Below are 12,873 nucleotides of genomic sequence, written 5' to 3' on the forward strand. Positions count from 1 at the left end.
GTCCACTACAGGGCGAAGGCCTCTCCCTGCGATCTCAAATCACCCCTGTCCTGTGCCAAACCATTCCAACCAGCGCCCGCGAATTCACTAATTTCATCGCTCCACCTAGTCCTCTGTCGTCCTCGATTGCGTTTCCCTTCTCTTGATACCCATTCTGCAACCCTAATTGTCCAACGGTTATCTAACCGGCGCGTGACTTGGCCTGCCCAGCTTCATTTTTTTTCTCTTGGTGTCAATTAGAATATCGTCTATACTCGTTTGCTCTCTGATTCAAACCGCTCTCTTTCTGTCTTTTAACGTTATGCCTAGCAAACTTCATTCCATCGCTGTTTGCGCGCTCCTTAAGTTGACCTCAAGCTTCTGTGTCAGTCTCGAAGTCTCTGCCCCTTATATCAGCACTGGTAAAATGCCGTGATTGTACACCTTCCTTTTCAATGATGATGGAAAGCTTCCAGTCAGGAGCTGGCAATGTTTGCCGTATGCAATCCAACCCATTTTTTTCTGTGAATTTTCTTGTCATGATCAGGGTTCCGTTTGATTAATTGTCCTAAGTAAACGTACTCCTTCAGACACTCTAAAGGCCGACTGGCGATCCTGAATTCTTGTACCTTTGCCCGGCTATTTATCATTATCATTGTCTTCTGCATGTTATTCCTCAACCCCACTCTTACATTCTGTCTGCAAAGGTCCTGAATCATTAGTTGGAACTCGTCTGCATTTTTGCTGAATACAACAATGTCATCGGCAAACCGAATGCTGCTGAGATATTCGCCGTCGCTCCTTACTCCTAAGTCTTCCCAGTTTAATAGCTTGAATACTTCTTCCAAGCACGCAGTTGGAAAGATCAAGGCAACTAAAGGAGAAGAGCATTGGAGAGATTCTGTTTCCCTGTCTTACCCCTTTCTTTCTAGGTATCTTTCTGCTTTTCTTGGGTAGAATTAAGGTAGCTGCAGAACCTGTGTAGATTTCTTCCAAGGTGTTTACGTAAGCGTTCTGCATTCCTCGATTACGTAATGCCTCTATGAATGCTGGTATCTCTACTGAGTCAAGTGCCTTATCGTAGCCTGTGAAAGCCATATAGACAGGCTTATTGTACTCTGCAGATTTGATAACCTGATTAATGACGGATGTGATCCATTGTAGAGTATTCCTTCCTGAAGGCAGCCTATTCGCTTGGTTGACTAAAGTCCAGTGTTGCCGTTATTCCATTGGGTTTTCTTTTTGTAAATATTTTATATAATACTGGGAGTAAGCTAACGGGTCTATAATTTTTCAATTCTTTAACGTCTCCCTTTTTGTGGATTAGTATAATGATTGCATTCTTCCAGTTTTCTGGGACCCTTGCAGTCGATAGACGCTTCGTATAAAGAGCCGCCAGTTTTCCAAGCATTATGTCTGCTCCATGCTTCATTAAATCGACTGTTGTTCCATCTTCTCCTGCCGCTCTTCCTCGTATTATGTCTTGCTAGGCCCTTCTGACCTCATCGCTAGATATAGGAGGAGTTTCTGTAGCATGTTCATTACTTTTACTATCTGAGGTATCCCGACTCCTCTGGGTACTGTACAGGTCAGTATAGAATTCTTCCGCTACTTTTACTATATCTTCGAGATTGCTGATGATATTACCTTGCTTATCTTTCAGCGCGTACATCTTGGTTTGTCCTATACCAAGTTTCTTTCCCACTGAATTTAGGCTGCGTCCATTTTTTACCGTTTCTTTAGTCTTTCTCACGTGATAGTTTCGAATATCACTTATTTTCGCTTTGTTAATCAGTTTTGACAGTTCCGTCAATTCAATGCTATCTCTCGAGTTAGACACTTTCATTTTTTGTCGTTTCATTATTAGTTCCTTTGTTATTTGGAAGAGCTTGCCTACTGGTTGCCTTGATGCCATGCCTCCCACTTCAATTGCTGCCTCTGAAGCCAACCTAGTTACGGTTTCATTCATTAGCTCTATGTCATCATCACCTCTCCGTTCTCAGGCCACCCTAAATTTGTCTGCTTTTACCCTTACTGCCTCTAGGTTGACCTGTTTCTTCTTGAGCAATTTTGCTCTTTCTCTCCTCAAATTGACGTGAATACTAGCCCTCACTAACCTATGATCACTCCACTTTACCCTACCTATCACTTCTACATCCTGCACTATGCTGGGATCAGCAGAAAGTATGAAGCCAATTTTATTTCTTGTTTCACCATTATGGCTCTTCCAGGTCCAGTTTCTGTTGCTACGCTTCATGGAAAAGGTGTTCATTATTCGACGCCTGTTCTTTTTTGCGAATTCTACCAGCATCTCTCCTCTAGCGTTCCTAGAATTGACACCGTAGTTTCGCATTGCTTGTTCACCAGACTGCTTTTCCGCCACTTTTGCATTGAAGTCGTCCATTACTACAGCATATTGAGTTTGAACTTTTCTCATCGCTAATTCAACATCTCATAAAACTGATCTACTTCCTCATCATCGTGACTGGATGTTGGAGAATAAGCTGTTCTACCTTTATTCTATACCTTTTATTAAGTGTAAATACGGCTACAGCTACCCTCCCATTAATGCTATAAAATTCCCCAATGTTGCCCGCTATGTGCTTATGGATTTGGAATCCTACCCTGTAATGCTTCTTATCTAGGAGACCTACCTCTATAGCAGTGGACATGTCCGTTATTCAGCAATGTATAAGCCTCGGCAGTTCTAATCTCACTAAGGTCGCTGATGTCCCAAACATTGTCTGATAGTTCCTCAAAGAGTCCTGCTAGGCTAGACTCACTCGAAAGGGTTCGGGTGTTAAACGTTGCAAGGGTCAGTTTCCATTGGCGGCCTGTCCGGACCCAGAGATTCTTAGCACCCTCTGCTGCGTTACAGGTCTGACCGCCGCCTTGGTCACGTGCTCCGCAGCTGCTGGGGACTGAGGGCCATTGAGCAATTGAGTGAGCCATTTGGGGGAGGGGGTGGCCGAATACTGCACCAGGGAGGCCAATTCCTGTTCTGGTGAGGGAGTGTGTTGTCGAAGCTTTGTGGGCCTTCCTGGTTTGGTTGTACCTGGATTAGTATAGCTCCACTGGGTTTCGGCATCTTTTGCCGGTGAGAGGCATCACTCCGAGCCTGCAGATGTTGTGCACTGGAGGTGAATTTCAAGCTCACCTTCGTACAAAATAGATAGATAGATAGATAGATAGATAGATAGATATAGATAGATAGATAGATAGATAGATAGATAGATAGATAGATAGATAGATAGATAGATAGATAGATAGATAGATAGATAGATAGATAGATAGATAGATAGATAGATAGGCAGGCAGGCAGGCAGGCAGGCAGGCAGGCAGGCAGGCAGGCAGGCAGGCAGGCAGGCTCCGGAAAGTGCGTGAACAATCGCTAGAATATTAATCATATTAACACTCTTCTATCAACGTTTGGGCGAGTTGGTAAGGACCTATGGAAAAGGAGCATTGAGCGAAAAGACTCAGATGGAGAAAGAAAAAAAAACTAGCCACGGAAGGGTTCGGGCACTTCATCATTAGGCACTTCAGGCAAATTATTTGTGCGTGGAAGTGCGTCGTATACCGATTTTAAACAGGACAATCAAGACAATGCCTAAATATACCACTAATGGAACACAAAAAAATATTAAGCATTGATTATAAACCACTCATGTAGCTGTACACTGCAAGTCCTTCGTTTTTTTTGTCTTTGTTCTACAAGAAATTCTTTTGTATACACATAAGGGCACTTGGGTACGCAAATTGATGTGAACGTTTTTCATTCAGAAATCTCGTGAAGCTTCAATTTGCCTTTTTCACAGAGTGACATAAGTTGCCCAGAAGCGTGGTGAGCCCTGTAGCTCACCTGTAATACCTACTTACCCTTGAGTGTTGTCTTCAGTTTGGGCAGTTTTGTTTTCCTTCATTTTCGTCTTTTAGATCCCAGCTTTTAATAGCCGTCAAACTACTCGCATACAAATCATTTGTCAGACTACAACTGGAATATGTTGCTGCCATCTAGAACCCTCATCAAACGTACAGGGTCCATCATGAAATTTCCGCATTGCCATTTGTTGGGCGTGTTGGTAAACTGAAAGCATATTTAGCGCCAGCAAACAAGGACGAAAGGGTTGTGGTGTCGTCTCCCTTTCGTCCTTCTTTGCTGGCGCTCAATATGCTTCCATTATAAGAGTAATGCGCATGATTTTATCATGACGCGGCTGTCCATGGCAGCGCGGTAAAACCATTCGGGAAATGTGGCGAAGGTTCTGCTCCGCCAACGCAGCCGGTCGCCATATTTGCGGTACATGGGATAGTGACCGAGGGTCTGCAAATGCGCAATGTCTGCTCGAAGTTTGTGCCAAAAGTGTTGACAGAAGATCAGAAAGAACTTCGAGATTTGCGCTGCCAAGAATTGTTGGATTTGATTCAAAATGAGCTGTACTTTCTTAACTCTGCCGTAACCGGAGACGAATCCTGGATGTTTGAGTACAACCCAGAATCGAAAAGGCACAGTAGCGAGTTGCGCACAAAATCCTCCCCCCGCCCCAAGAAAGCGCGAATAAGCAACTCTCGCATCAAAACTATGCTCATTGCCTTCTGTGACGCCCGAGGAATCATCGGTTTTGAGTTTGCACCGCAGGGAGAAACTGTCAACTCAGACTTTTACCTGGAGGTGCTCAAGAGATTGAAACGCCGGCTCGTGCGCGTGAGGGCTGGCATCAAAGACACGGTCAACCTTCACCATGACAATGCCCCCAGCCACACGTCCGTCATCGTTACCAACTTCCTGGCCCGGAGCAGCACCCCGGCGGTCCCCCATCCCCCTTACAGTCCCGACTTGGCTCCGGGCGACTTTTTTTGTTTGTTTCCCCGACTGAACAGAGCGCTGAAAGGAAAGCACTGGGAGACCGTAGAAGTTATCCAAAAGCGTGTTCCAGCGTTCCTGAGAGACATTCCCGTCAAGGACTTTCAGGGTGCCTTCCAGGCGTGGCAGACACGTCTCCGCAAGTGTATTGGTGCAGGGGGAGAGTATATTGAAGAATCTTAACAATTTGTACAGGTTTGGTCAATAAATTAATTTTCCCTAAAAATGCGCATTACTTTCATTATGGACCCTGTATATCATCGACGCACCCGAGTCAGTGTAGACACGTGCCAGTAGATTCATTCGTTCTTCATATTCAAATAGCATCAGGATTTCACTCCTAAAGGGAAAATCTAGCTTGACATCTCGTCTTTTTCGTCGTATTGCCACGCTCTCCCTTTATCACAATTTTTTTTACAGCTCGCTGAGCCGATCACCTTACGTCACGCCATCATCTTCAAGCGGGCCACAGCGCACTAGCGATCAACTCCAAGTTTGTGGTCATGAAACACGAACTGTCACTTTTCAAGCTTCATTTTTTCCTCGAGCTACCAAAGATTGGAACGACCTACCCTTCAATGTCGCTGGAATCACATGTTACTCAGAATTTCTGGAAACTGTTCAAACTTGTGTATCACCGTAACACCTGCCTTGTTAACCACCCCTTATGTAATACCCCGAATGGCGTCTCTACGGTAATAAAATGAAATGAAATAGCCCGTTCCTGTGGCGAGCGTTGGCGGCGGCGTAATCGAGCGAACGAGCACAACAACGAAACATGAAAGAGCGGACGCGGAGCGCCAGATGAAAGACGCGAGCCGCGAACGGCGGAAATCGAGGCACCGTAGGCGGATACCAATGAGAGTGGCCCCTTGAGTAACGTAAGCGCGGGAAACTGGTTTCATGCGGACCCGCCCGACCGTTCGATGCGTTCTCGTATCTGTTCTCAGCCGGACCACTAGTTTCGTACTATCATCTGCTCACGTGAGCTCTCGCTTGTTTCGTGTGCTCGGTTTGGTCTCGTTCATGTTTGTTTCGATTGTCGTGGTTTGCGATTGTTTTGTAATCTGTATGCGCGACGCGAATTGTGTAGTACTTCCTGGAGGCCAAGCGGCACCAGCGATTATACTGGAGCCTTCGACGAGTCAAACGTAGAAGCCGACGCGCTTGAGCCGCAGATCTGATTTTCGACCGATTGCCGACTCTGCTACATGTCTCTCTCAAATTGTTTGCCGGAATATATCGCGAAACGAAAACACGTACAGAGCTGCGCACTAATTTGCCATTACGGAACATCGCCGGCGAATTTTTTTCTGAACTTTCACCTGTCTATAGTGGCTTTTGTCCAATTGTGGCGACGGCTCAGTTGGGTCTGCTTGTTCGTTCGAATAAGCATTTAAGTTCCTAGGACAGCGCTTCTGCTTTCTGTTCTTCTCCCTTCTTGCCTTTTCCTGCTACTCACATTTTACATTGGAAAGAACTTGCGTTAGTGAGGGTGATCGACGTCTTGGCAACACAAGATTCTGCATGTTTTTAAATCTGTAAAACTTGGGCACTTTCACTGAATGCTCTCCGCATGTCGACAATTGTAAGGAGATTCCACACGCGCAATTCTCCACTTATTGTGTAGTGTTGCTTTGTTGCCTGGTGTAGCAGCCTCAGGTGTAAGCTAATTTCCCGTTCTTCTTCAGCGGACCACAGCGAAGCTGCCGCCCAGAAGCGAGCAGGAATGTCAAGCGCGCCCTGCGCTCTTCCGTTTGGCTCTTTTACGACAGGCGCCCTGAAGGCTCCGCTCTGCACCTGTAAGGACCGCCGTAAAGACCGTTTACGACCGCAAGAGCAGCGTGTCCAGTGCGCCCTTCTATTCATATATGCGCGAAGATCGACCAGTGCAGCGCTTTTTCTCACGGCTGCTCTAGAATCTCAGCGGGTGCATCGCACGCCACAAGTGGCGGCTCTCGTAATCAGGGAACTCTGCTAAAATCAGCAAATTTCGAGGTATTTCACTAGTCAAGCATCCCGATGTTGGTATCGCGCCTTAGCTGACCTCTTTCCAGCTATTTACTAGCCTCCTGTTTATTGCTAACTGACCGATCCGCAATAAATCTATACCGTTCCAAGGGACGTTGGCTCTCCGAGCGGCTTTTCTGTTTCCTTAGCGTAAGCGCATTATTTTTTCTTTAGCATCATCAATATGCTTTCTTGCAGAACTACCCCACAAACAAAAAGTAAAAGAATATAGTATTGCTCCGCTTGCTGAATTTCTAGATTGGTTATATTTATCTCCAAAATAACGTTCCGTGGTTACTCGATGGCATATGCACGTTTACAACCATTTTCACTGCGCATTTATACGCCTGAGTCGATCGTTGTGCATGTGTGTGCGAGTGCGTGCGTGTGGAGTTGACCTATTTCGTGTGCAATGCACGAACTCCACCGTGGAGCTCTAGTGAGCCCCGCCTTGTGTCAGCCAACTGTGACGCCGCTGTGCTGGTGCACACGCAATCTCTCTTCCGTTTTAGCGCCAGCAAGGAGACGTTGGTGCGCGACGCACAAAAAAGCGCACCACGATTTCTTCCACTTGTCTAGTGGTGCTACAAGCTCTGATCACTATTTCGCCTGTTATCGCTCTCCAATTCCTTTAAATTACCTTGTGTAATCGCGCGTGTTGCATCAAAGCACATGATGGTAGTACTTCTCTTATTCCTCGTTGGGACCAGAAATTTCAAGACGCGCCATGGTTTTGAGAACCGCTGGTGTGCTAGAAACTCTAGCTTCTGCAGTTAACCCTTGTGTTATAAAGAGGTAGGGAGCAAACTTAACTGAATAATTTTCTTGCGGAAAAATAATTCCAACTTTTAAATGAGTGCCGGGGATCGAACATTCGAAGGAATAGCGCTGGCCGCGAAATCCAATAACCAACTCACTTTATTCGACGACAGCGCTGCCGTGTGCTACGTGACCGCACCAGTGCTTTTCTTTTTCTGTTTTTCTTTCTCCAACAAAACAAAAACCACGATTCAATTACGAGGCACGCCGTAGAGCGAGGGGAAGAATTGGGGCCACTTGTTTAGCGTGTGCCACACCGCCGCGCAGTGCCAGCCGGTCACAGCCGCTGCACGCGCGCCAGCTGCGCGGCGCGTGTAGCGCGCCAGAGGTTCGGCCGCCGTGCGCCTTGGCTGAGCCCTCGGCTCTTTTTCAAACTCCCGAGTAAGCTGATCGCTGCTCACACAACCTTATTAATTGCTACTGCAATATCCTCACATTCTTTTACTAATGTAACACAATATTAGGTCTACTTTGATATTCCAGCAATATTTGCTGTACTTGTGGGTGGAAAAGTTGTTTCCTAAGGCCAACTAAAAAATTGAACATGACCTTGCATGCATGACGTTGCTCAGAGCTTCTTCTATGATGCTTCGCTATAAATTACCCTATTATGACTTTTCAGGCATTTCACTGAATTTAATTACGAGTTGCAGGAATGGTAGGCAGGGATGGGTTACCTTAAACACCGAAAAATTGTCTTTACAGAAAATTACATATAATATAATATAATATTTGGGGTTTTACGTGCCAAAACCACTTTCTGATTATGAGGCACGCCGTAGTGGAGGACTCCGGAAATTTTGACCACCTGGGGTTCTTTAACGTGCACCTAAATCTAAGCACACGGGTGTTTTCGCATTTCGCCCCCATCGAAATGCGGCCGCCGTGGCCTGGATTCGATCCCGCGACCTCGTGCTCAGCAGCCCAACACCATAGCCACTGAGCAACCACGGCGGGTAGAAAATTACATATGTTGCATCACAAGGTACCACTGGGTCATTTACTAAATTTAAATATTTATGGAAATAGCGTGGCAAACATAAGTCAGTCGATCTAGTATGCGACATATGCGGATGCCACTACCTTCTCTTTTACATGGATGAGCTTATTTCGGTAGCTAACACAGCATTAAATGATTTCTATGGATGGTGTGCTCGTTAACTGTTTACAAACTAACTCTTTAAAATAGAAGGCTCCTCTTTTCCGTGCCAAGGAAATCGAGTGTAAAAGGCAACTCTACTTGAACTACACTGTATGGATATTTATTCTAGCTATAAAGCCCCGATAATTATTTTCCATGCGCGTATACTATGAAATTTACATACTGAAACGGTAAGAAACAACTTAAGCAAAGCTTTAGGCACACCAGTTCTCGGTCGCTCCTACCAATCAGTCAGAAATTGATAATGTGTATGGACTTCTACTGTTCAAGTTTACGCTATGGTCATTAGATGTGGGTAACGGCTACCTCGCAAACTAAACAAATATTACCCGTACTTCGGAAGAATGCATTTCTCTCAATTGCAAACGCTGAATATGATTCCCGTTCTTCTCCTTTCTATAACAAATTTAAACAGTCGAGGTTTGATAGCGTTTACCATTACTTCTTGGTCCTGTCTCGTGAAACTTAAATTAACAAAATAAATGAAAACTAACCGCACAGCATGCCTAGATCGGAACACCTCGTCCTGGTCCACTAAGCGCGTTGAGTACTATAACATTCGCTGGTGCAGAACAAACTATGGATTCGAAATGTAAAGCTTTATACTTCCATTAAATAATTTAATATCAAGTCAAATTGATTGCCCCTTTTTTCACGAAATGCTAAATTTAGTAGATCTATTTTTAATAGTATTGACACGCGTACCTATTTTTTCATGGACTGCATATCACCCGCCAACAACTTAATGTTGTCGCTCAGCGGAAGCCGTGGCTGCATGATTTGGAACTCACTCGAATGTTATGGTAGTTTCTGCCTGTTGTGTGCGTTCTCGCTAAACCTTGTGTAATCAGATCAGATGCACGACGCCGATAGTCTTGTATTTTTTGGAGCGAATGCGAGCACCAGCGAGTGCGCAGGAGCTCTCGATGAGTCATGTATAAAAGCCGACGCGCTTGGCCCGCAGATCAGATATCGGCGATCGCAGACTGTACTCGCCGTTATACTTTTGCTTTGATTGTCACTTGCTTTTGTGGGCACAGGTTTGTCCAATAAAGACTTAGTTTTGTAATTCACAGTTTTGCTAACGTGTTCTACACCGTCACTACAACAGAATAGTATTGCGAGTGAGACGTTCTTCTCTATCAGCTACTACCAGCAAAACTTTCAAATTGTATATTCTGAATTTCTTGTACTTTTTTCTCGCTTGCTTCTCAAACTGCAAGGAATAATTTCACGCTGTCACGGTTTTTATTTATTTATAAGTAAGCTGGTCAGCAGTAGTCATTTTACTTGTTTTGAATATTAAATTTGGCCTTCTTTTTGCTTCTGGGTATATTTTCTGTTGTACTTCCTGCGCCTAAACTAATTTATTTTGTAACATGTACGACACTTCGAATGCTGACACTTTGCTGCCTTGTTTTTCTGAGATGTTGAGCTAGTCAAGCTGCATTTAAATCGCAGCTGCTTTGTCGCCGTGCACACCGCAGTTTTTTTTTTTCTTTTTCGTATGTGTGTGTTTGTGAACAACGAAAATTTTCGTGGTAAAACATGCTCAAACATCTTTACAGTGATAGACCGACGTCCTCAGCTGTATGAACGGCTGCTTTCATTGCCCATAGCTTAGTACCAGTCAACTGTAGAGAACGTACCTCATTAAGGCGTCGACAAAAAAGACAGCACTTTCCCCTGAGATCAGTCAGCTGACAAAGCGCTGCCAAGTTCTATGCAGCGACCTCATGGCCCAAAGTGGGGCTCCTGGCTTGTGCGTCTTCACCGTGAAGAATACTTCAAGGAAGTATTTCTTTCTTTGCATTACTTTTCGTGTTTTACAGGCTTAGGTTGTCAAAGGGTTAAAGTGCGTGACGTGTTTGTTTCCTCGGGTGGAATGATACCGGCTTGAAATTATTCTCCATCGTGAACATGGACTTGAAGTTATGGCCAGAACCCGAAAGGCGTCTGGTGAGACGATGCCGCGCTCCGTGAGGGCACGTGACAAGAGTTCAGTGTTCACCGTTTCAAGCCCCGTCCGTGATGGCGCTCTCTCTTCTTTGCGCAGATCTGTCAGCAACTTTCCGGACCATAGCGGACGTGCCCTGGTGTCGGATTTGAGAAAGGTAGCATAATATAGGCGATGTTTCCAAAGCTTACAGGCGTCCTCCGCAATGCCAACATATTCAGCAACGATAACGTTCCTTTTTTTGAGCCAAGGTTTTCTTTTCGGGAAATTGCAGGCTTGAAAGGGCGTGATGCCATAGGAATTCAACTGAGACGGCAGCTTGTTTCTTCAAATACTACACAATTAAATTATGGGCTTGTACATGCCAAAATCACTTTCTGATTGTGGGGCACGCCGTAGTGGAGGGCTCCGGAAATTTCGACCACCTGGGATTTTTTAACGTGCACGTAAATGTAAGTACACGGTTGTTTTCGCATTTCGCCCCCATCGAAATGCGGCCACCGTGGCCGGGATTTGATCCCGCGACCTCGTGCTCAGCAACCCAGCATCATAGCCACTGAGCAACCACGGCAGGTGTTGAAATCCAATAGACGCCTTGATTATTTCCATGATGCTTATCTTTCCAGCACCAATATTCCAGTTTAAGTACTTTGCACACGGGCCTGCGGGGGTTCTAGGATGGCTGAATTCTGCCAAACATTAACTCAACTTTTTTCTGAACTATGTTCCGCTGGATGTACGTGACTACTCAGGACTGTTACGTGGTAATGACAATGCTGTACACCAAGAACATTTACACTCTTAAGGGTGTTTTTCCGTGTCTCTAACACACTTCCTTACAACCATAGAAGAAGGCGTTTAATTGAACTAATGCAACCAGTTTAAAGGGTGATTTTTTTAGGAATTCCACCCTTTCCCCCGATGTTTGTGTTGCCGAAAGGAACTCTCCATTTGGCCTTTATATCGTTTATTATATCACTTCCTAGTGTTTCGCACGTCTGCCTTAGTAATGCCGAAATGTTTTACGAGTCGTTTATAAAAAAATATCTCACTACACCTAGCACTACTTTAGAGTTATGAATGCGAAAGCGCTAATGTCCACTTGAACGCCGCTGAGCGCTACTTGGAGTTATGAACTCTTTGCAGGCAAGTGAGGTCGTTGATACGCTTGGCTAGCTTTAGCCCAGTGGGTGAGATACTGGGTCGTAAGTTCGAAACACATCGCTGCCAACGTTATTCCTTTCGAATTTGTTCTGCTTCCTTATACTTTAATTTCTTTACAGCGATTACCGAGGCGAAGTTAGAACGCAGGCGAGAGCTGGCGTGTACGAAGAAAGCGTGGATAACGCGGGCTTCCGAGAGCGACGGTGACGTGGCGTCGCGGTGTTGCCCCTCGTGTAACTCCAGCGCAGGCGTTCTCGCTCTGCTCCGTCGAGGCACGCATTTGGCGTGGCAGCCTTCTCGCTGCTACAGACGCTGGCTTTTTCGCTCGGTGGGCCATTTGATGATTTTGCATCATAGAATAAGAAGATTAAAGCGGCGCTTAAGACTACCTACGTGTGGGGGTGCGAAAGGATTATAGTTTCAATTGGTGAAATGTTTCTGTACGCGCGTTCATTGCCTGCGCTCGAACTGCCCTTCGGTAAGGCCAAGTCAAAACGCGCCAAACACCTCATTGCACTCGCTTGCCCGCGAGTAGACCGCTTAGCGGCGCTGAACTGGACATTAATTCTTATTACTTTATTCACTCATTTTATACACTCGTGACTCATTGGCCGCGCCGTCACGTGCCCAATCACGCACGCACAGGGCACAATTTCAGCGAACCAGAACCGTGCAGCCGTCGGGAAGCGTGTTCGTCTCGCACCTCGGAGGCCCGGGTTCTATTCCTACCCCAACCAAATATTACGAATTTTCTTGTCAATGCCATTAATTTACTTTGTTTGCAGGAAAGCTCCCTGAGCAATGTGACGCCAATCGGAGCGATTATTTTACCTGTTTCTACTCTTTACGCCGTTGGGCAGTTTTCGTACCACTCATTGAAGACAACAACGCCTGCTTTTCCAGCTGGACCTACATCTC

The 12,873-nt window shown here is 45.5% G+C and overlaps 1 protein-coding gene across 1 annotated transcript in view; it reads left to right on the forward strand.

Annotated features, from left to right (window-relative positions):
- The window catches only part of hh (hedgehog signaling protein), a 216,138-nt gene that overhangs the window by 113,467 nt on the left and 89,798 nt on the right, over window positions 1-12,873 (forward strand). The window lies entirely within an intron of this gene.

This window comes from Dermacentor variabilis, chromosome 5 (genome assembly GCF_050947875.1).
Source record: "Dermacentor variabilis isolate Ectoservices chromosome 5, ASM5094787v1, whole genome shotgun sequence".
In the NCBI taxonomy this organism is placed as follows: domain Eukaryota; kingdom Metazoa; phylum Arthropoda; class Arachnida; order Ixodida; family Ixodidae; genus Dermacentor; species Dermacentor variabilis.